The sequence below is a fragment of the Cynocephalus volans genome, chromosome 12, assembly GCF_027409185.1.
Source record: "Cynocephalus volans isolate mCynVol1 chromosome 12, mCynVol1.pri, whole genome shotgun sequence".
In the NCBI taxonomy this organism is placed as follows: Eukaryota; Metazoa; Chordata; class Mammalia; order Dermoptera; family Cynocephalidae; genus Cynocephalus; species Cynocephalus volans.
Window position 1 is genome coordinate 106,521,352 of NC_084471.1, and position 25,913 is coordinate 106,547,264.

The 25,913-nt window shown below is 39.0% G+C and overlaps 1 pseudogene; it reads left to right on the forward strand.

Annotated features, from left to right (window-relative positions):
- The first annotated feature begins 61 nt into the window (after positions 1-61).
- Positions 62-24,583, forward strand: LOC134391854 (ras-related protein Rab-2A-like; annotated as a pseudogene).
- The last annotated feature ends 1,330 nt before the right edge of the window (positions 24,584-25,913 follow it).

A 25,913-nucleotide genomic window follows, 5' to 3' on the forward strand; every position in this document is an offset into this window, starting at 1 on the left:
GAGAGAGAGGGGAGAAGAAAGTGATCTCTCTAGGTGTGGAGAAGGACAGGGAGACGAGACGATGGAGGCAGAAAGAGCTCGCTCGCGAGCCCGCCCATCGCCTCTAGCCCGCAGCACTCAGCACACCAGAGGCCCCGCTTTGGGCTACCGTGCCCTGGGCCCTGACAGTTGAAGTGAGAATTAGTGAGTGATACCAACAAGGCCAGTCATCACTAACACTTAGTCAGGGCTACTCTGTGTCAGTCCTATGCCGAGTACCATAAATACATCACCCCACTCAGTCCTCACACAGCCCCATGGAGCAGGAATCTTGTGATTCCCATTTTATGCGTAAGGAAGTAGGATGAGTGACTTGCCTAAGCGCACATCCTTAGCAAATGTGCAGAGAGGAACTAGGGCTGTTTGACCCCAAATGGAAAAGGACTTGCCAAGGGTGACTAAGGGGTGGACTAGAACAGCACTGTCCAATAGAAATATAATGCAATCCACACAGATGATGTAAAATTGTCTAGTAGACATATTTTAAAAATTACAGTGTATTGTATACTTATAATTTAAAAAGTAAAGAGACTAGATTTCAATAAATATTTATTCATAGTAATAAGTAAATATTTCCAATAGAGAATGAAAACTTTGGAATAACTTCCATCTAATGTCTGAATGAGGAAAAGAGAAAAAGTCTTTTAAAACATCATTCACTACTGAAAGCTCCTCATCGAGTTCCTGGAGAAAATTCTTTGCTTTAGTAACAGAAAAGACACTATGTTACTAATTGAATGCAAAATACATTGTTCTATTAAACCATGAGGACAACTGCATAATTCTACTCGACTCTGGAACAGGCCCATTTTGGTGACAGAGGGACCCACGGTTCTGTAAAGTGGTTCCCGGATCAGCAGCATCAGTCACTTGGCAACTTGTCAGACATACAAGCTCTTGCCCCAGCCCAGGCCTATTTTGTCAGAAACCCTGGGGCTGGGGCCCAGCACTCTGTTTTAACAAGTCCTCCAGGTGATTCTGATGCCCCCTGAAGTTTCAGAACCGTTGGTACAAAGCAGATACTTGGGATGCACCTGACGGTCAGCTGTTTCTCTAATGTCCCCATGATCTCCCTAAAAGGGATGTGACTGTGCAAGCATCGTTTACATGTATTTGAGAAAAAATTGTAAAAGTCTGGGGAGAAAGAAAATATTCATTGTGACTCATTTCACATGGTTGGATTTTTATTTTATTATTTTTAAATTTTTCATTCTTTTTATATTTTTGAGATCTTCTGCAATGAAATGAAATACATTTACTGAAAGGGGAATGAAAACTTCCTGTTAAAAGCATATGATTCGATACTGATAGATTTAAATGCTGCCGCTAGGATGTAAGAGAAGGTAGCTTGCTCCTGAGTGAGGGCATATTTACATTGGAAAACAGTGGAAACAAACTCAGCACATCCCCTGTGATTGGAACGGGAATGTGACAGTGATAAACATGGGATTTATCAGTCCCAGTGTTTGGGATTTATCAGTGTTTGATTCATCAGTGTAATCATTGCTCGATCCCTGGGTGAAGAAACTTATGCTTTTGCAATGGTTCTGATGACTTAGTGAGGACAACTGCAAAAACTGCACTGATCCAAAGAGAATACGTCGTAATTGCCTACGTTGATATTAGGGTTAAAAATAGGTTGGAGTCACAACATGACTAATACACTTAATACCACTGAACTGAACATTTAAAAACTCTTAAGATGGTGAATTTTACATTATGCGTTTTTGTGGACCACAATTAAAATTTTTTAAATTTTAAATGTTAAAAAAATATTAAAAATTTGAAGAGACATTAATGAAATGGCAAATCAACACAATAAAGAAAATCAACAGAGCCAAAAATTGTTCTTTAAAAGATCTAATAAAATTGATAAACTTCCAGAAAGACCATTAATTTTTTAAAAAGGATAAGGCACACATTCTGACTTTAGAAATGAAAACATGAAATTTCCATTCATCTTACAAGCCTTAAAGTGATGAGACTATTACGTACATTTCTTACGCTCATAACTTTGAAAACTTTTATAAAATGGAAATAATTCTAGGAAATCACAACATACCAATACTGTCTGAAAAAGAAAAGAATCTGAAGAATTTTATATATTTTTTTAAATTAGCTCTAATTAAAACCTTAACACAAAGAAAAAATAGATTGGAGCATTGTTAATGTAGCATCAGCCTCCGACTTGAAATATAAACAAACACTGAGATGCAAAAGCTGTTCACTCAGTCCTCGATCTAGGAGGATTCTGATAAACCAGCAGTGAAAAGGAGGCAGATGTTTCAATGTGTCACTGAGCCTTGCTCTGTCCTGTCTAAAATGTGGAAGATGAAGTGCTGTTACTCTTCGTGGCAGCAGGTGGAGCTATTGGGACACGTACAGCTTGCTAGAGGAAAAAAGTACATCTTGGTCAGTTGAAAATTCTTCTATGATAAATTTAAGACAAATGCAAAGGATCCTTCATGATTGAAATCAGCAAAGCTGGTAAGTCCAGCTTCCAGGCACCCAAAAGCTAGGGTTAGTCATGTACTCTGTGGAGAAGCAGTGTCTGTAGTTAGTATTCGTGATCCACATCCAGAAAAAAAATTTAAAAGTAAGGCCCTAATTTAAAAGCATGCCTGTGACATTTGTGGCTAGAGACCATCTTTCAGTCCCATCCAAGAGAAGCAGGAGGATGTTTATCAGAAAGCGCTTTGGCCATTTACGGGCAGAAAGTAAGGAGAGAGGCTCAAATTGCCGAGTGAAAATAATTTTTATTAATAGAGAAATCTTCTCACCAATACCAGTGATGCCTGTATTGGTTCTGCAAGTCATCCTTGGAATGAGGGCTGAGCTGTGCAGAGGAGAATTAAAATATCTGCTTTTAAGAGCAAGAAAATCATCTGCTGATCAAAATACCTGTTCCTGAGTTGGATAAGAATTCAAGATACATGCATCTAGAGGACACATCAGTTTTTGTTCTGATTTTATTGTTTTCTTTTAATAAACCATCTTGTCACTTCATTCATTTTAACTGAATATGGTATGTGATCTAATTACCCAACACACACACACACACACACACACACACACACACACATACTGTTCATAAAAGTTAAACAGAAAGTAATGACCACCAGCAGTTGTCATAGTTCTCTGGTACTGATTGTTGGAAATACAATATCCATAGCATTTTTTTTTTTTAAGTGGAAGAGTCTTTGATGTTGAACACTTTCTGGTGGTGATTCCAGAATTTTAAAAAAATTTGGTTACCTTTTCATATGTAACACTACCCTCTTAGGTTCTGTACCAGTGGCCTGTGAATTAAACTGACAAAAAACAGTTTAACAAGAGAAAAGGCATACAAATTTTATTTGGTGTTAATATTTTAATTCTTTTTTTTTTTTTTTTACAGAGATCTTTATAGAAAAGAAGATCCAGAGAAGCAGTTAGACCAGGGGGCTTATATACCATTCTAACAAAGGGCAATAAATCTGTGGAGAAGTGACAAGAAAAGAAAAAGGGGTTTAAGCTCCTGGAGGTAGCAAATTGTGGGAAAGTAAATATATGGGGGAAACTACTAAAAGCTAAGGGTTGTTTTGGTAAGCTTTGTTTGTGAAGACGAATTGCAGTGCCAACTCTGTTTCCAGTGATGAGGTCGCTCTCCTGGTACAGGAGAGGGGTGCAGGAACACATTCTCAAAGGGAAATTCATGTCCTGCTTTCAGCAGATGGGGGAGGGTAAAGAGCTCTTTCTCATTTGCTGCTTCTTAGTGGCCTTCAGCTCAAAATAGTCCTATGCAAAGTGACATATTTTGGGATGGCATACTCTGCTCCCCTTCACCTATTATATACATGTGGAAATCAAGTCTTAGAGAAATTAAATGTTTTGACTTAAACACACCAGTGGGCAGTAGAGAAATTAAAACAGTATCTGACTGTTAACATTACAACATAGTCTCATTCTCTGGGTCGATTTCTAAAATATGTGTTTGAAAGTCAGGAGATGAGGGTATGTGGGTGATATCTTAACTAGGCCAGGGACATGCTGACATCACAAGATCTCATCTCATCTGTTCCTGCAACTCTGAGGCTCTGCCAAGAACCTTCCTTTTCAAAAATTTAAGAGTTTGTCCGTTTTTCAGCTGCCATCTTCCACGGACTGAAGAATCTATTCACCTTTTCTAACCCTGGGACCAAATAGAGAAGAAGTTTATAGTGTTAAAAACCTGGTTGATCAGGATAAAAGGGAAGTACTGAGGGAATCAGAATCCCAGACAGAGATTCAGGTGAAGGTGAGCCAAGAAAGTAACATTTAATGCCATTACGGCAGTAGTACTCAACCCGGGGCTTCTTCCCCCCAGGAGACATGTGGCCATGGCTAGATACGTATTTGGTAGTAAGCCTGGGTGTGGGAGGTGGGCGGGCAGGTACTGGGACATTGGCCTCTCATGAGTAGAGGAAGAACAGGGACCAGGTTGAGGCAAGTAAAGTGAGGGCAAAATAAAGGTTTTTTAACTAAAAAAACCTCAGTAATCAAGATAAATGTTTTAAAGCACTATTTTTAAAAATCAAATCAATGCAAAAAATTCATGATGGACAAAATATCACAATGTTAATGACAGGATCAGGATCAGTAACAGTGCTGGGCTGAGCCATTCTGGGGCCTGAGGCAAAAGAGAAAATCAGAAATACTGATCCTTTTCTTTATTTAAGCAATTTAAAATTAAGCTTGTAAACAGAGTTGAATGTCGAGGGGGTCTTTAAAGTATAAAATTGAAAGCATTTTAAGGTAAGCATTTATCAAAGGACAATTGAAAGTGTCTTAAATTTTATTACAGAAAGTATTAGAATTATAAATATATTCCCTTACTAGCCAGCCACACACACACACACACAAATATACACACATAGAATTATAAATATAATAAGATCTGTAAATTGAAATTAAAGTTTTAAAAGAACTAAGTTTTAAAAATTTACAACTACAATACACTGAATATTATTTTATTTTAATTCTTTTTTTTTGGGGGGGGGGGCTGGCCAGTACTGGGATCCTAACCCTTGACCGTAGTGTTGTAACACTGTGCTCTGAATATTAATTTAGATACAAGTAAATGTAAATCATTTTAACACTAAAGTCCCCACTATGCCACTGGCAATCAAGTGTATGGTAACAGGTTTGAGATTTTTCCAACTGACTAAAGAGTCTTAGTACATGTAGCCATCAAGTGTCAAAGGAGACAGGTACAGATGACGGAAATGACAGCAGACTGGCTTCTGGTTTCTGCACAGCCTACACTTTTTCATGTTTGCTCTTCTGCAAGACGAAAGACCAGTCCTTACCCAGGTCGCTGTAACTGCAGTGCAGGGGTGGGTCACTTACTGGCCCTCCCGGTGTGGCGCAGAGGCACAGCCTACGCAGAACTCCCAAGCCGTGGCCCTGCAGACTCAGGAATGATACTCATGTTGCAGCTAGGTCTAGTTCAATAGGAGGAAAAGAAAGGCAACATTAAAGCAAAACAGAAAAAAGCCAGTAGTGCAAAGGATGAGCTATCAACACAATCAAACTTAGGAGTTTTGAATCCTTGGTATTCCTATGCCAAAGACAATTTCTCTTACCCGAGTTATTTAATTCAGCTAAAATAGTTTGTTTCTGAAAGGCACTGGAAGCACAATCCTTCATAACTGGATAAATGATTAATAACCTAAAATAACCCAGAATAGGCTTCAGTTAGGTATTTAAAAAATGTGAAACGTGGGCTGGCCCGTGGCTCACTTGGGAGAGTGTGGTGCTGATAACACCAAGGCCATGGGTTCGGATCCTATATAGGGATGGACGGTTAGCTCACTGGCTGAGCGTGGTGCTGACAACACCAAGCCAAGGGATGAGATCCCCTTACTGGTCATCTTTAAAAAAAAAAAAAAAAGTAAAATGTGAGAATCTTAATATGAAAATAGGAATAAAGGACTAGGGAGGTTCTGAATGTAGGAAAGAGTAAGAAATGGAACTGAGAAAAGACCTAGACTTTATTGGACCCAATTCTCAGTCTGGAAAAAAAATAACGACATAAAGAAAAAAATAATATTAAGATTCTTTTAACTAGTTTTAGTGTAAATTTACTGATCAATTTTGTAATTGTTACATTATTGTGTGTCTACTTCTAATGATGTTTAAAGCATTTAAGTTGATCTGATATATCAGATTTATAAAAAGCTGATTATGTATTGGAGAAATATTTTTTTTTTTTGCGGCTGGCCAATACAGGGATCAAGCCCTGGACCTTGGTGTTGTCAGCACCATGCTCTAACTAGCTGAGCTCACTGGCCAGCCTTGTGGAAATGTAATTTATTACAGTACAACTTTTTAATTGATTAGTACTGTAAATACTTTATAAATATTTAGAGCAATATTAAAAGTTCCCTAATATGGTCAATTTCTTTAACATATTTGGGAATCTAAGCAACAAAAAGTAGAGAAGAGAACTAAAACTATTCAAAGAAACCCTTTCCTGACCTTTAACAAAATATGATGAAACAAAAATTATGCTACCTTTTTATGTTCTCCATCCATTTCACACACAAAAAAATTTAGAGAATTTTTGAAAACCCATAAGATTTATAATTAAGTCCTATTTTGAATGAATATTCAATAGACTCAGAATGAAAAACTTTAGGTGAAAGAAAATATATAGAGTTCTATAAAATAATAATAATACTAATACCCACACAACAACAATGCCTGATATCTATTACATGCTTATAAGGCACTGGTCTGGCTGCTCCACATATGTTAAATTATGTGTTGGTTTTTAAAAATTTTTTTTTATTTGTTGAATTATTTGGTTGTCTTCTACTGTTGCCCTACCGTCTCTATCTTCAAGGGGGAGAAAGTAACACACAAGAGAGTGGTGAATGACACAGTGAACCTAATTATTTCAGATCAAACACAGGGACCTGGGGACCAGGGCTGATAGTGTACTAAGAAAAAAAATTACACAAGGAATCTTTAAAATAATGGTGATGATTAATTTGCTTATATGCTATAGAAATGTTAATAAATGCTACTTAAGTTATATTGCTATAAAAACTGCAAAGCAGTTCTTTGTACTAAAATGTTAAATAAATAAAACATGTTTTATATGTAACATATGTCAAACAAAACATAATAATGAAATGAGGCTATTTATAAAAACATAAAGATTATAATGTTGATATTAACTCCTACAAAAGCACTTTGAAGCCAGTAATTCTGTTTTAGAAGGAAAATAATTAGTTTTCCACTTATCAACAACCCTAGCCTTGAAATTTTGGGATTTGCACAAACAATAATTGAATTTTTTTACATTGTGGTTAGAGACAGTCTCAGCAATTAAGAGCCTTTGACTCAGCGGGTCAGAGCATGGCCTTGTAACAGCAAGGTCAAAGGTTCGGTTCCTTATAGTGACCAGCCGCCAAAAAAAAAAAAAAAAAAAAAGGAGAGAGCCCTTCAGTTAGAAAATCAAAATTATATCGCTGAGACATAAAATGTCTGTTGGTAATAAAAACATAATTTTTAAAAAAGTTCTGCTTTATTTATTAAATTAAAGGAGACAAAGACTTTCAAATTATTTTTAAAAACAAGGAATCCTTGGGCCGGCCCATGGCTCACCCGGGAGAGTGCGGTGCTGATAACACCAAGGCCACGGGTTCGGATCCCATATAGGGATGGCCGGTTCGCTCAATGGGTGAGCGTGGTGCTGACAACAGCAAGCCAAGGGTTGAGATTCCCCTTACTGGTCATTTTAAAAAAAAAAAAAAAAGATAAAACAAGGAATCCTTTAGAGCCATAGTTTTATATTATATTTCTATGCAGCAGGAAAGAAAAAGGACATTCTAAAGCTCCTCTTCTGATCAAGAACACAAACAATATGGCCAACTGCTGAAGGCAAAAAAGAAAGAAAGAAAGAAAGAAAGGAAACACAAACAATAAAAACAACTGAAACATAAACAGAAGATAAAAGCAAATTCTACTAGTATTTATGCCTTCAGAAAAGTAGAGATTTCAGTGTGAATACTGTTACCATTGCAACATATTATCAAGTAAGGAAACCAATTACAAAAGCAGTCCTCAGGGCTTAAAGATCTATTTTTATAGCAGGCAAGGTGGAGGGTTAGAGGGAAAGCTGGACTTTGGTAAGAGAGGAAGCTAGCAGTCAGACCATGCAGGGTGAAGTCAGAGTCTGGAATTTATCCATAGCAGTAAGAACCAAAAAGGCACTAAAGCAATGTGTGACAGGATCATATTCTATTTTAAATTGCCTCTGGGTTAAATGGAGAGAATTTGTTGGAAAGGGGCAAGAATAGATGTGGGTAGATCAATTAGGAGGATTTCTGAGCATTCTTTGCAAGAACCAATGGTAGCCTGGACCAGGGACGGGGTGGAGATGGAGAGCTGTAGACAAATGCAAGAGATGTTAATGAGGTTAAGTCCACACGACTTGGTGGTAGATTGGAAAGGGAAGATTGGAAAGAGTGAGGTTCTAGGACGATTTCCAAGTTTCTGAACGTATGACCAGATGGCTGGGGCTGCCCTTCATAACAGAACACAAAAACGTGTTGATGGTGTACACAGTATATACTAGAGTATACAGTGAGAAGTAGAACATTTTCAGTGTTAAATTTTTAAAATTCCAACTTTGCATGTATTGTTGGCAGAGGATGAGACTGCAAAGGAGACAAGAATGTGCAGAGAAGCAGCAGGAAAACCAAGTGTCTTAGTCATTCAGGCTCCTATAACAAAACACCATAAGCTGGGTGGCTTATAACAGCAGAAATCTATTTCTTACCATTCTGCAAGCTGGGAAGTCCAAGATCAAGGAATTGGCAGATTTGGCGTCTGGTGAAGGCCCCACTTTCTGGTACATGTATGGTGCCGTCTCACTGTGTCCCCACATGGTAGAATGGATGAGCCAGCTCTCTGGGGTCATTTTTATAATGGTACTAATCCCAGTCATGAGGGTAGAGCCCTCATGAGCTAGTCACCTCCGAAAGGCTGCATCTCCTACTACCATCGCCTTGAGAGTTAGTATTTCAATATATTAATTTTGGGAAGGATACAAACATTCAAATCATAGCAGCAAATAGAGCAAAACTAAAGTTTTACATTGACAAAAATATTTCCGTATTTTCACGAAGCAGCCATGTTCAAACATAGTAATATTTTTCAGCCAGTAAATTATTTTTCACTTATATGGTTGCATTAAATAAATCAATTGTGTTGTATTTCACAAAGAACACTAGGATGTACAGATCTCAGCACCCAAAAATGTTTACGTGGATGGAGTTCTAAAGGTTTGTCTTAATGAAAATGAATTAATGATGCTTTAATGATGCTTTAAGGATTAATTAATGATGCTTTAATGGTTCAGATGGGAAGAAGTACATTGGCCAAGAGGTTTTCTGGGGAGGTTAATTAGAACTAGGCAAGAGGAAAGCTAAGATTAACTTGCCCTGACTCAGTTTTCCTTGAGAGTTATCTTTCTAGGAGACATAGGCCTATCCCGAATACTGGGTACATTATTAGACTGTGCGCATTTCTACTGTTTTCCTTATATGCACAGTGGTTAATGTCGGCTGAGGAATGACTAAGTAGGTTGCTGTCATCAGATAAAAATACAAAACTAATGTCCCAAGAAGTGCTATGCATCTTTGGAGAAGTTCATCAACTCCTGCCTCCCCACATCTAAGGGCCAAGTGTTTCAGTGACTCTGCTGCCTCTCGTCCCCAGGGAAATTTCCCATAGAGTCCCCTGCTGATCTGCTCAGGAGTGTATTTAGTGCAGTGATAATTAACTCTGGAGTGACATTATTTGAACACAATGCTCCTCCTTTTCTTTCTCCCTTCTTTCAACAGTCTCTGCTGCTTCTTGCATCTCAGAATTTCTTAAACTGGCATCAATGATTTAACCATCAATTTTGGTAAATCTATGCATCCTTTCAACCTGAATGGCTGATCCAAGAAGACAGAGATGATTCCACAAGAGAGAAAAGATAAAATTCTTTAGAAGTCTCAGATAAAGATTCTGCTCCTTGTGAGAAAACATGACCGACAGAGTGGATTCTGAGCTCTCTCTGGCCCAAGAAACCTAGAAGTCAGGTGTGCTTTTTAGATGTAGAAGAATAGGCCACCACTTGCCCAGTAAAGCCTCTGCTTCTGTTTCTTTCTCCATACGGTATTGTTGTGTGTACATATAATTGTTGTGTGTAATCACATAATGAATACAGGCTACCACTGTGGAACTTCCAGTAAATGTTTTCCTCCTTTTAAATGATGAACAAATATAAGGAATACGGTTTCCACGTAAAGGAGGCAATAGAGTTTATATAATACTGAAGAAATATTTTTTGTTTTGTTTTTGTACCACATCTTTGCACGTTTCTAAAATGGGAAAAGGAGAAAGAAGAAATATACTACCAGATTTCTTATAGTTAGCTGAACCTTAGAGAAGAACTCTACAGAAAGAATTTTTTTTCTTTATGCTTTTCCAAGTATTTAAAGCCAGTATCTCCTTTTAATGACTGTTAGAGAGAGCAGATATCAGTAATTTTATTTAACACATAAGATTAATGGAGAAAGGAACCAGTATGATTAAATGAAAGAGATAATCAGTTCAGAGAAGACTTTTCTACCAATATCTGTTTTACTGTTATTCTAAGACACAAATTTGACCCTTTTTATAGATTTACTGTGAAGATTAAAGGAGATTACACAGAAAAAGTGCTAAGAATAGTACCAGGCATATAATAAACACTCGATAAATGTTAACTGATACTGTAACATTTCACCAGTTCTACTGTGCTATCCATTATAATTTCCACCACTAAAAAAGTAAAAACGCTGCCAGATAAACTATGATACTATAAGACACATCCTAATTTCTGAGTTACTAAAATGTGGAAAAAATTACATCTCAAAATTAATAAAATATGGTATTTAATACCATATTTTAATTTTTAATATCATTTTAAAAATATTTTTTAATATCATTATGCACAACTTTCAGAGCTGCTATATTCCCCTCACCTTTTTTCCTAACTATACATTCCCCGTCCTAAAGGAAGCCCCCAAATGACAATTTGGTTTCAAATTTACAAATGTGGAATTTAATAAACAAATTAACCCACATCTCTCTTTGTCAGAGTGGATCAATAAATGAAGGGATAAGGTATGAATGCATATGCTGCCAGTATTGTAAGATGAATAATCCTGAAAATAGAAGAGAAGGCAACACCCAAAACTACAGTGAAGAAAAGAAAATGTATTTCTAGGTTGCACTTTGGTACTTGGATTTCCTGCCAGTACTAGTCACATCACTGTGGGATGTGCTGGAAGGAACTCACTCCATCAGAGTAACAGACTGGACACCAGGGCTTTCACCTTCCCACGACATGATTTTAGTCATGTCGGTTGTCTCGTTCCTGCTGGGCCCTCTGCCTTTGCTCTTCACCTTGTTTTTATCATTTTTAGCATCTATGTAATTTTTAAAAATCTGACTCTTTTAAAAATGTTACTATTAAATTTATTGGCTGGTCCTAAGAAGAAGCACCACAGCTCATGGAAAACATGAGTTTTTCAGAATTTTAACATCATGAGGAAATGAAAGGCCACCTCAAAAAGGAGAACCAGAAGTTACCAGTTTAGATCATGGGTGAAAAGCTTGTGTCAGACTCATCCTCTGCTAAGACCAACTAGGAAAGTTGAATAAGATACAAAAATAACTATTTGAAAGCGTCAGAGAGCTTTCCATGGGGCAAGGAATTTAAGGATCCTCTCCTGGAGAGACGGAAGCCTTGGCATGGCATCTGCTGGCTCCTAGACAGTGATTGAAAGACTGAGAATCTGCGCAGAAGGAGGTGACAATCGAGAGGCCAATAAACTGAATAATAGGGGTTTGAAAGTCTCACAGGGCAAGGGAGAAAAGCTGGACTTTAGGACCCACCAAGAACTACCCTAGGAATAACAAATAACTGAGATAGACTATTACCTCATAAAGACAGAAATCCAGTTTGCTCATTTTTAAAATTGAAAATTTGTTTTGAATAAATTCAATCCCTGATTGAATTAGGATAAAATCTACCTTAACTCTGACTGCCAAAGCAAAAGCAAATTGTCTCTGGAAAAAGGTAAGATCACCCAGCACCTCATTTCCAGCATTTTTACAATTTTTAAAAAAAATAAACTTAATTTTTATTTATTTATTTATTTATTATTATTTTTTTTTTTTTAAAGATGACCGGTAAGGGGATCTCAACCCTTGGCTTGGTGTTGTCAGCACCACGCTCAGCCATTGAGCCAACGAGTCATCCCTATATAGGATCTGAACTCGTGGCCTTGGTGTTATCAGCACCGCACTCTCCCGAGTGAGCCATGGGCCGGCCCTAATTTTTTTTTTAAATGGTTTTAGATTTACAGAAGAATTGAGAAGGCAGTACAGAAAGTTCCCATAAACTACATAACCCACTTTCTCTGGCTAATGACATCTTATATTAGTCTGGTACATTTGTCACAATTAATAAACAAATATTGATATATTACTATTAACTAAAGTCCATGCTTTATTCAGATTGTCTTAGTTTTTTTAGTCTTTTTCTGTTCCAGGACTTAACCAGGATACCACATTCCATTCAGTCATCAGCTCCTTAGACTTCTCTGCGCTGCAACGGTTCGTCATACTTTCTTGGTTTTGGTGACCTTGATAGAGGAATACTGTCATGTATTTTGTAGAATGTTCCTCTGTTGGGATTTGTTTTTCTCATAACAAATTGGGTTATGGGTTTTTGGTAGAAAAACCATAGAGGTAAAGTGCCATTTTCATCACATCATTTCAGGGGTACATGTTATCAACATGTTTATTACTTACTTTTAATGTTGACCTGATCACTTGGCTGAAATTGTGTTTTTCAAGTTTCTCCTCTGTACTTTTTGAAAGGAAGTCACTGTGCATGGCCCATACTCAGGAGCGGGGAATTCTACTCAGTACAGCTCAAGTTTTTATACCTGGTATCTGGTAATCAACTGAAAATAATTGGACACTAAAAAGACTAAAACTGACCTCGAACAGAAAGTAAAATAAAATACAGGTATGGAATTGTTAGAATCACAATTAAAATACCTATGATTAGTATGTTCAAGAATATAAGCAATAAGATGAAAGATTTCAATAGAGAATTAGAAACTATTAAAAAAATAGAACTAAAAAATAAAATAACTGAAATTAAGGACTCAATTGATGGGTTTCATAGCAGATTAAATATAGCTGAATAAGAAGTTCACAAAAAGATAGGTGAGAAAAAAATATCTGCCCTAAAGAACAGAGACGCTGTGGCTGGCCAATTAGCTCAGTTGGTTAAGTCACAGTGTTATAACACCAAGGTCAAGGGTCCAGATCCTTGCGGCATATACAGGTCATTGTGAAAAAGTCTAACATATGTAATTGAGTTCCAGGAGAATAAGTGAAAGAGAATGGGGTAGAAGCAATATTTGAAAATACAATGGTCGAGACTTGAGTGACTGAGAAGCAATGTCAAAACAGAGTCCAGACACTCCTCACATCCATGGGATTAAAAAACAAAACAAAAACCAAAGAGAATATCTTGAATCAACCAGAGTACAAAAAAGATAGGAAACAAAAGTACAGAAGACAGTGAAGGTGGCTTTTAATTATTTAATATAATAGTTTGGAAAATGTGTATATATCTGGATATTTTGTGCTTTTTACTGAATATTATTTTTCAATGAATAGCATGGAAGAAAACTCTCATATGCTGCTTTAATTATTGGTGCCAACTAAATGTGTGTATCTGAAACATTAAAAATTAAAATTAAACATTGGACACATTTAATAATTTTTTTCTTATCTCTTCTTTATTTTTATCTATTCATTTATTTTTTTGGTGGCTGGCTGGTATGAGGATCCAAACCTCTGACCCTGCAGTTATAACACTGCACTCTGACCAACTGAGCTAACCAGCCAGTCCGTCATCTTTTCTTTCTTTTTTTTTTTTTTTTTAAAGATGACCGGTAAGGGGATCTTAACCCTTGACTTGGTGTGGTCAGCACCACGCTCACCCAGTGAGCGAACCAGCCATCCGTATATGGGATCCGAACCCGGGGCCTTGGTGTTATCAGCACCGCACTCTCCCGAGTGAGCCACGGGCCGGCCCCCGGGCCGGCCCCCGTCATCTTTTCTTTAGACCTTTATGTCTTGGCTAACATAAGATCTGCAAGGAACAATTTGAGTGGCACAGAAATGTATCCTCATCACATTCCAAGTCTGTAGGAGTCTGGAGATCTTGACATCTCCCTGAGAAATTTTTCCACCATCACCCTTGGGCACAGACTTTTTAAAAACCTGGATATGATTAAAGAGAAAAAGACATGTACAAGTCATATCAATGAATCATTACATAAAACTGGTTATTACTTCTATCAGTTTTCTAACTAGATTGAATTGACTCTGAACATGCACAGATTTTTATCCTGTCCAGGGCATTTCAAATTTTCATTCCCATCCTTAGATAGACGTATCAAGAATGGAGGTAGGGCCGAGCCTGTGGCGCACTCGGGAGGGTGCGGCGCTGGGAGCGCGGCGACGCTCCCAGCGGCCGCGGGTTCGGATCCTATATAGGAATGGCCGGTGCACTCACTGGCTGAGTGCCGGTCACGAAAAAGAAAAAAAAAAAAAAAAAAAAGAATGGAGGTAGTTGAATAGGAAAGACTCAGAGGAAGCTGCTGACTGGATGTGGGGAAAGGTGTGACACTATTGGTGAGGTTTGCAAGATGATTTAACTTCTGATTTATAGAAAATATAGAGAATATAAGAACAAGCCAAATAACATCAGGAGGAAGTAATCAGAAAAATCTAAAAGATGAGACATTCTAGAGGATCTGATCTCAGCATGTCAATGTCATGAAAAAAGACTGTTCTGGATTAAAAGAGACTTAAGAGATGCTGTAAACAAATGGAACGCATGGTTTAAGATTGCATGCTGTATTGAATGGTGAAGCTGCTAGACCACGGATTCTTCTTTTTTTAAAAAATGTTTTTATTATTCGCATATTCATTCTTACCAATCTTTACGCCCTTTACCCGACCTATCATTTCCCAAACCCCCTCCCTCCCTCTTCCCCATCTCTAGTATCCTTAGGTTTGTTCTCTCCTTTTGAAAGTACAACATATTGTTGTGCAGACCAGGGATTCTAAATAAGACCAAGCTCTAGGGATGGGTGGAAGCCAACAGCCTTCCTCAAGACTGAGGAATAGTGGTCTGATTTCTCATTTTTTCCAGACTCACTAAAGCCTAATATTTCCGATGTGTTAGAAACAGTAATTAGAATGGTAATTGAAAACCAACTGGACTCCTGCAGCTTCCAGGAAACACTCCGTTCCCTGGTTTACTAGGATAGACAGAGGCGGAATAGGCATCAATTAACCTTCACGAACTGCCCTAAGACATAGGTGCAATTGTCCTCCAGCTCCCTCTAGCCTGAGGTCTTTGTTTATTATTATTATTATCTGGGCTTTATATATCCCTGAATGTATCTTCCTTATTGCTGTTGTGTACTTAGGTTTTATGACAATATTTATAAAGCAGTTAGTTTTGCTGGTTCTTTTGCTTCTCATTCTTGAGATTGAGTCTCACTGGCCCTCTTTGGGGTCAATCTAAAGACACATGTCATTGGAAGTCAGGACTAGATCTTGTCTAGCCAATGCCTAATGCCAGGTAAGATACCAGCAATGGCCTCCATCTTTTCTTGGGATTATCATCACTTCGATCCCCTCCTTCTCTTGAGATTGCACCAGTAATCAACCACACATACAGGGAAAAGTCTGTCTAGTCTGGGTGGTTCTCAAACTTGGCTACACATTGACCCCTTCTGTAGTCACCTCAGTGGAAAAGAAAAAAAAAAAAATGCTAGCCCCTGAACTCCACTCCCAGACATTGTGATTTAATTGGTCTGGGGTGTGCCCTGGACATCAGGATTTTTAAAAGCTCTCCAGGGGAGTCCAGTGTTAACAGCCACTGGCCCAGTCCGGTGCTTTTCAAACTTCTATGAAGCATCAGGGAGCTTGTAAAAATGCACATTCTGATTCAGTAGGTGTTGGATAGGACTCAGTTTTGACACTGAGTCTCATACGGATGTAACTGTATCAAGAATTTCCCTTCTCTCATTTTTTAGAGTCAACCGGGAAATCTGTTTTTCAATTGATTAAGGAGTTTTAATGGCTTCCTATCATATACCCCTATCAGCAGGATATCCTTCAGTCAGAGGTACTACTTTCAGAAGGCTCTAGAATTCTGCATTAATAACATGTTTGTATGTTGGTGTGAAAGATCAAGTACTGGGGCCGGCCCGTGGCTCACTCGGGAGAGTGTGGTGCTGACAACACCAAGGCCACGGGTTCGGATCCCATATAGGGATGGCCGGTTAGCTCACTGGGTGAGCGCGGTGCTGACAACACCAAGTCAAGGGTTAAGATCCCCTTACCGGTCATCTTTTTAAAAAAAAGAAAAAAGATCAAGTACTAAGGGAAATACTGAGGACACAGTAGCTGGCAGTGGGAATTATCGAGTAATGTCCTTGGGCAGGCAGAGAGGATGAAATCAGGAGACAACAGAAGGATTGGATCTTAGAAAGGAGCGTGGACTGTTCATGCCAGGACAGATTTATGACATGGAATCTTGTCTACTTTTTTGTTGTCTTAGGTGAGGGAAAATATTTTCTTATATTTTCCAAGATTCTTTTTTTTTTTTCCCTAAAATACGTTGATTGGGACGGTTTCTCCCTCATACCATCCCACTCCTACTGATTGAAGGTGCTTTTGTGCCACGTCCTCTGTAAGCCTTGCTTTTCCTCCTGCAGGCTGGCAGCAGACAGCGGAGCAGCCCGCGCACAGATGTGCCGTTGGTGCCGAAGGCCCTGCTGATCCTGCAGCATCCTGGGCAGTTCCCGTGGACGAGGGGCCGCGGCTCTGCAGCCCGCCTTCTTGTGCCTCCTCTTCTCCTCTTCCGGACAGGATGAAGGCGATCTTTCGTGGGAGGCATGTTCTCATGGCAAGGTCGTCACTGCCGGAAGAGCCCAACACTCTTTTTACTAACAGTTTTTTGTTAGGGAGGCCTGCATCCTCCAGCTGAATGCAGGAATAGAACCGGTTCTGAGAAGCTCAACACTGACAATAGGAATAAATTAAAATCAAAGAGAGTATTTTAACAATTGGAACTGAAAAAAAAATTTTTAGTCCTCTGAGAAATGAGCAAATGGTGGTTCTGCATTTTGTATTAAATGCTAAAGGAATGAGAACTGGACAGATGGCTGCCTGAGAAACAGGCCTCTCCCTGACACTTCAGTGCCTCTCGCTGGAGCAGGCACCACGCCAGGGCATCTAACCTTGTTGCTCGGAACCGACCAACAGCCACAATCAATTTGCTTAGTGTTTGCTTCCCAGATACATGACTCATTATTTCTGTTAATGGTATTTCTGGGAAGATAGCTCCAAACCATTATGTCCTACATTTAATTCATGTCGACTAATAAAAACATGACATTTTTATGACTACGAAAAATAAAACAGCAGTAGTCAAAAACAATCAGGACTTAGCAGGGAAGCCACAAGTATTAACTCCTACGTAGAATGTATAAACTTTCTTATTTCCCAAGTCACTGTAAATGGGCACGCTCTGTTATCTCTTTTTTAGGTTCCTCATGAAGGAGGAAATAAACTTTGACAGGTGCTCAAAGGCAATAGTCTGAGGAATTTCGCATTCAAAGCATACTAGATATGAAAACAGTCTGCTTTTACATTTTACCACGTCAGATAAAACAAGCAAAACCATATAGTTCTGTGTATAAGCAAAAATAAAAACAATTTTTGGATCAAATATGTTTGTGTTTGTGTGTATGAAAAGTCATAACTAAGTTTTAACATTTTGTATACTAAATTAAAATTATGTTCTAAATACTAAATATATGTAAGGTAATAAAAATGGTGTTGAAATAATACAACTAATGTGTTTCATAAGTAGCTGTTTTACTTTAAATATGATACTGTTTAAATAAGGTTAACCTTCATAGACTGTAATTGACAGAATACGATCTTATGTCTAGATTTTGCCAAGATTTCAAACCATGGTGGTGGAAGGGGAGTTGGTGATGGAGTGCAGGGGGATTAGCTCAGTCTGGGGTCTGGGCTTGCAACCATGCCCTCTGTGGGTTCAAAGCTGGGAAAGACAGAGGGGATTGCTCCCCAATTTTGTTTGTTTGTTTGTTTGTTTGTTTTGGCAGCTGGCCTATACGGGGATCCAAACCCTTTATCTTGATGTTATCAGCACCAGCCAGCTCCCAGTTTGTCTTTTTTTTTTTTTTTAATAAAAGATTAAGGAGGATATTAATCAAAGGGAGAAAATATACTATCAAAATCAACAAGTTCAGGCACTGGGAGGTGAGAAAGGAGCAGGTGGTAGGATCGGCCCTGCCTGGGAGCTGACTCTGGAGAACAGAGGCAGTCGTGCGAGCCTGGTCAGATGACAAGTGTTCCTGTCCCTGTGGTACACAGCTCAGAAACAGTCACGGCCAAAAGGACCAGAGGAGAGGCAGGGAGAAAGTCAGAGACGTCTGTGACGCTGTTCTTTGGAATGAGGAGGGAGCATACAGGCTCAGGAGAGCAGCCCCACAGGGTGTGGCTGGACTCTATCCCTGGGCAGATGAACAGCAAGGCCAGAGTATCCAGGCCTCCTGACCTCTGAGGTCAGCAGTCTTTCCCAAATTTGCCAAGAAAAAGATCAAAGGGCGCAGCCATACAACATGCTCAGCTACTGGTGGCTTCTCTTCAAAAAAGGTGCTAATTGGACATGTCAGATGAGGACCTCTAGAATTACCTGCCTCTTACAAATTAATATACATCAGTAAGGTCCTGGGAATCACATTAGTTTGCTTCCATACTGACAAACCCCAGGCAAGGAGAAATAATTACTGATCCTAATCAGGTCCTTGTAGGAAACTAAATGCTTAGACAGACTGAATTTTGGCATAACCATATCTTACACTTCGGCACATCTTATAATACTGTCCACTAGATAACTCCTCAAAATCGACTTGGTGTTGATAGGGCAGATATCAAAGAGTACAGCTGTAATTTAGAAGACTGATGGCTTTATAGCTATAACTTTGTAGATTCCTACCTTATTTTAAGTGTGAGATAAAACCTCTGAAGATAGGCCAAAAATTGAAGGTATTGGGTGATACCCAAATGTAATATAAATATCATAAGGCAAATGAAATGTGCTAGTTTATCATGAATTGGTTTTCAAGGACCCTAGAACACATTCTAAAATATGGACCTACAAGTATTGGTCCATTTAAAATTTGGTGCAAAGTCCAAAAGTATTTGATGATTATTTAATATTAATTTGGTTACAATTTCTGTCCTTAATTACTTTTAAAAGTAAAGGAAATTCTCTATTTAAATAATAATAAAAGGCTGAGTTCAAGGCATCATTAAAGATAAATCTACACATCATTAAAAATATTGACAGAAAGCACCAGTGAAAACAGAGCTAAATTAGAGACATAGGTAAAACCTCAAAAGATTGTAGTTATTTCTTTTACCCATTCATTTTTGCTATTGTCCGTTAATTATATAAAATTCTGAGATATCATTTGATCTATTTCTTTTGTATTTTTCTGATATCACTTTGAGGAGAGATTAAAACTTTCTTCTGTAAAACAAATGATACTCTGCATACTGATAAGAAGATTCACTTGGATCTTCACCATAATAACTTAATTACAAAATATTTGTATTGCAATTTTTTAAAGGGAATTAATAATGTGGTCTGAAAGAAAACACATTGGCTTATCTATTTTCTTATTACAATAAAAACATTCCTCGCAATACCTTTCTTAAGAATGTGGAAAATATATTAGCTCAAGCCTGGACTAAGAAGAAAAATAATGGACAAAAACAAACTGACTTTTGCAATAGTATAATCTATGGTGACTTCTATGGATAACTTGGCAGCTCTTAGATCAATGCTCCTCATTTAAGCACGTGCTCTGTGTCTCATATGGATAAACTAGGGTTGATAAATCAGGCTAAGACACCTTGGCTGGCTTTATCAACTTTAAAATTTTACAAACTGGGGTGCCTTATTTGTTAACGTCGTGCTGTAGGAAACTGGCAAGGCAGTTATTGCAATGCGGCCAACCCTTCAGGTCCTTTTTGTCTGGCGTAATCCTGCCGAAGTTGCCAATTTGTCTGGCTACGACAAGGGCTACTGCGAGGCTACGGCTAAGGCCTGGAATCCTCATAGCACCAATTGTCTAGCTCTTAATCCCGTTCGTGACAACAATTGTAAAGCTAGGCGACCATGCTAGTTGTCGTGGCTCTTTTACCTGCCGGTAATCCTGCACCGACTGGGCTGATGGTTGAGCTAGGGCTGGGTCTGGAGCTCCCAGACCCCTCAAGCCCATTTACAGACTGGGTTACAAACCCTTCACATGCCAGGCTCAGTCACCAGACCCCTTCACGCAGGTCTATATGCTAAGTAACTGGCCACACAGTCCTTGGAAGCTGCAGGTCTGGAAAAAACATGGCCACGCAGGGTGGGCACCCGAGGCAGTAAAACACCAGCCAAAGCGGCCCATGCAGGTGCACTCACTCCACCCACACAATGTTTACCGAACTGCCCTGAACTGACTGGAGGCAAAGGGAGCCTGACCAAATTGTTCCATTTTCCCAACACTTTTCCATATTTTCCAATGAATTTCATTTCTACACCAGCCAGCTGTCAAAAAAATAAAAAATAAAAAAATAAAAAAAGGTAAATGGATCTGTGCATATTGTCTGGTAAATATACGGTTTTTAAAATTTTTGTTTTAATTTTTTTTGTGGATGTATAAAAGTGTGTCATTTGGTTAGAGCATGGTGTGTGATAACACCAAGGTCAAGGGAATGGATCCCCATAGACTAGCTGCCTAAAAATAAAAAAAGCCTACTCTTGTAGAAGATCTAATTATAGTTAAAAAGAAACAGCTTAGTCGCCACTGGAGATTGCCTGTTTTCGTACTGAGGGCAGAAGAAAGTGTCTCACAGTCACACAACTCTACAAATTTCAGTGCAAAACAATTTTTGCACTGTCATTTTAATACTCAAGCACAGACACATCTGATAAGAGCAAAGAACTGTAATAAGCAGAATAGCTGAAGTCTACAATAACACAAATGTAATTGCTTCCAAGTCTTACTTTTTGCACTAATGACTTTGAGATCCACACCAAATATGAAAACTGGCCCTGTAGCAGCCAGACACAAAAAAATAAAGAAAAGAAGAAAACTGTATTAAGATTTATTTAAAATTAGAGTATGGGTAACCAGTGATAATATCATTTCATACTTTCAAGCTCTTATCAGTTGTCTTTAACCAAATCTTTCATGGGACAAGTCCTCTATCCCATGGAGTCCCATACGACTGTGTCCCCATTTCTAACCTACCAGGACTGGGCAAGACCTTCCTACGAATGAACTGCATAATCCTCACTGCTTGGACAAGTGTTCATTACAATTCATACTACCTACTACTTCCGTGAATGGGAATCTGAACACCCAGTACACAAAGTGCCTGTGTATACCGACACCCAGCTGACATGCGGTTTCCTGGAACCTGGTATATACCTGGCTTTTCTGGTGTTTCAACTTTCAGTCCGGGATGGTATCAGCTGTGTGCAATGATGTCAGCTGTGTGCAAATGTTCTTGCTCACTTTCCAAGCTGGTGCCCCGTGCTACTGTGGGACGTGTACCACATCTATGAGAAAGTGATGGTTAAACCCAGGAATTCTGTTTACACCATAGGCAACGCCTCTCGTTTGAATTAGAAATTGGTAAAATATGTATAATGATATTCGTGATGGGTAGTTGTATTATTTGTAAAGATAAAGCACAAATGTCTTACCATAAGGAACCGATGAACGATGCCAGTGGTCCACAAAATAAAATATTATGCACCCATTAAAACTCATATATTTTAAAAAATACTTAATGACAAGAAAATATCCTTGATACAATATGTGAAAGAAAAAAAAAGGGAAAATTGCTAAAGGGTTTCAGAAGGTAAAGAAGTAAGTGCTTACTAGTATTCTCAAAAAATAAACATTAAATAGTCTCAGGATGGCTGGCCAGTTGCTCAGTCAGTAAAGCGGTAGAGCGTGGTACTGATGACACCAAAGTCAAAGTCAAAGTCAAAATCCCTGTACTCGCCAGCACTAAAAAAATTAAAAAATAAAATTTGAAAATCCCAAAAAGCAGTATATAATATACATTGTTTTCACAATTTTGTTGATATTGCTCAGGTAAACAAGTACGTATTTATTAAAAACAATGAAAAGGAAAAACCCCAAACTTTTGTATCTGACTGGTGGGAAAAAGGTGATTATATTTTATTTTCCTTTTGCTCCCTCCATTTCCAATTTATTATTGGGTATTTATAAATGGGTATTCCTCTAATACCCATTTATTATTTTGTTAGTCAGAAATATGCTACTACTTTTCTTTACTGCTCTGGTCTGGGGGTATGAAGACCTTGTCTTCACCCAAACTGATTGCATAAGTGAACACTTCCCACTGTCCGACCACAGCCTACGATCACATCAGCCTCAGGCAGTTCCTTCTTTCAGACCTTTTTCTAAGTAAGCAAGATCTGCAGTTCTTATCCACGCCCCCACTCCATTTTTAACTAATTTATCGGCATCTTCTACTTCCTGTTCTTGGTAAAGCCTCAGTAGTACCTTCAACTTGTCTTATGATTCTCCTATTCTACCAACCCTTCTGTGGGGAAAATAGGATAATTTAGTCAGGCTCCCAGACATTTCTTGTAAAGTTGTGTGGGTGGAGTTAGTGCGCATGTGCACCCATGTATCTTTCTAAGTTATTGCTTTTGTGTGCTCTGCACTTTGGTAGCAGGCTGTGGCAGAGAGCTGTGTCTAACAATAGAGCATGTTTACTCTGCTGGCAGCTGCTCAGTTTTTCTCTGGACTTGGCCGGTAGCAGTTGAGTTTCTGTTTGGCCTTTGTACTGCCCAGCTCCTAGACGTGTGTGTGATGAATAAAGACTATTCCTTCTTCAACCAAGGCTCCAAGGACCTTTTTGCTGGTCACCTGCGTGTGAAGGGTTTGTGAATGGGCTCGCAGGGTCTGTGAGTTCCACACCCAGCCCTACTCTACACCTTCTAAACTCAAAATTGTAAAAATATTGTAAGCCTGGTGTTTCCACATTTATACCTGGATGGCCCAAACTACACATTTACGTGCAGTGGTAGTACACCATATTTATAATTGCAGACTTCAAAACCTGAACACATTTAGGTATTCTTATGAAGATCTGTCTCAGTTTTCTCAGTGCTGATTTCGAAAGCTCAGCCTCTAATAATTCCTCCATCTTTCCCTTGATTATTTGATAATATTTCTATTGTCCTCTAAAGGACAACTGTTTCTATTTTTCCCTCCTCTTCCTCCAGGATCCTGCAGCTGCACCCCTCATCTCTGGCCCCTCACTCGTACTAACCACATCTTCAATCACTCCCCTAGAATAATACCTTATCTTTTGTACACTAAAAATTTACAAATTTTCTTGTATTTTAAAAATACTCCACTGGCCTTACACCTCCCCACAAACTTATGTAGTTTTCCCCTGGTATACTCATACACCGCTGCTGCCACAGTTGTGTCAATTAATAATCGTTTAGATAAAAAACGTTTATTCATGAAACAAAAATTAATTAAGAGTGGAGGCGGGGTGGGGGCGCAGCGATGGCTGTTCGTATTGGGTTGGGCGGCCCCGCACTCTTGGGCTGCGGGAAGAGCTGAGTGCCCGGCACTGAGAGGCCAAGGCCGGGACCTATGCCTGTCTCTTCAAGTCCATCAGCATAGGCGACACTGGCGTTGGTAAATCATACCTACTGCTACAATGCACAGACAAGAGGTTTCAGCCAGTGCATGACCTTACTATTGGCGTAGAGTTCAGTGCTCGAATGGTAACTATTGTTGAGAAACAGATAAGACTTCAGAAATGGGATGGATAGGGCAGGGCCGGGGTCTTTCCATTCCACACGAGGTCCTACTGCAGAGGTGCGACAGGGGCTTCACTAGTGCATGACATCACAAGGAGAGAGACGACCAACCACTTGACAACCTGGTTAGAGGATGCCTGCCAGCATTCCAATCTCAACATGGTCCTTGTGCTTACTGGAAATAAAAGGAATTTAGAATCTAGAAAAGAAGAAAAAAAAAAAAGGTGAAACTTTTGCACAGGAATACAGACTTATCTTCATGGAAATTTCTGCTAAGATCACTTCCAGTGTAGAAAAGGCGTTTATTAACACAGCAAAAGAAATGTATGAAAAAAATAAAAAGGAGTCATTGACATTAATAACATGGCAAATGGCATTAAAATGGCCCTCGGTATGCTGCTACTAATGTGCAGGTAATCAGGGAGGACAGTGCGTGGGGCGGGAGGAGGGTGCTGCCGTTGAATCTGATGTTACTGTCCAGCTGCCCACGTGCGGTTACCTGACTTACTCTTTCACCCTCCTCCTGCTTGGCTGAGACGTGAAACTACTTGAAATGGTTTTATGTCACGGAAGACTTTAATCCTTCAAATTCTTGTACAACTTTGAATAAATAATTGTTTACTAGAAAAGATGGATTTTGGAGATTGTATTCATATCTATTTACATTTGATTTCTAGGTCAATTCATATGATTAATTTCATTAAATGTTGTCTTGTGCCTTTAACTAGGAACTGAATTGTATTAAACACTAAGAAGTCAGAAAAAATAATTAAGCATTTGCTAGGTACCAGGTAAAATATTAAGCTCTGGAAACAGACCAGTAGAGAGCCATGTCCTGAAGATATGGGACTCTTGAGTTTATGACATTTCTCAATCAGGTATTTTTATTCTTCTATTTTGCAGATGAGGAACCAGACATTCAAATAAATTAGGCAACTTGCCCCCCTCCCTGTGTTACATAATGTAGTAACACTGAATTTGCTCCCAGTTGTCTGACTCCGTCACCTGTGTTTTTCACACCACCCAGTTGTAGTAAATTGAATTATGTCCCCCCAAAACTCACTGAAGCTAGAATTGTGTCCCCCAAGTTTTATGTATTAGAAACTTGGCCCCCACTGTGACTGTTAAGAGGGTGGGAAATCCTATTTTGGTAACTGAAAGGTGGAGCCTTGAAGAGGTGATTAGATTGTAGGATCATGCCTTCGGGATGGATTAAAAATGGTGGTCAGGGGCGTTATTCTGAGTGCTTTAAAAAGAGAGTGACTGAGAAGCTATGTCTTGCTCTCTGCTCTCTCTGCTTCCTCCAGCTTGCAATGTGAGACCCCTGGGTCGCTGTCGCCGCCACCAGAGGGACTTTGGACTTCCCAGCCTCAGAACCTGTAAGCAATAAATTTCGCTTTTCTTTATAAATCACCCAGCTCAATGTATTTTGTTATAAGCAACAAAAATGGACTAGTACACAGTGTTTACTGCCCAGTCACTTAACTCTGCTGCCCAGTATGGTCAGAAGTCTACCTAAGGTCACTAATTACCTCTCAAATGCTGAATCCAGTGGACTCTGTTCAAGTCTTCTCTCCAGCGTTTTTGACGTTTTGGGCCATTCCTGCATGTTGGCATTATCTGTGCCCTTCGCCCTCCACTCCTACCGTTGTAAATAGCTATGCACATACAATATGTAACTGTTATACCCGCAGTGCCCCGTGACTCCCCAGCCATTCCTCCCAGGACTGTTCACTGGATCCTATCATCTGGCCCAACCAATAAATGCCGCTGTGCACTTGAACTCCGTCCG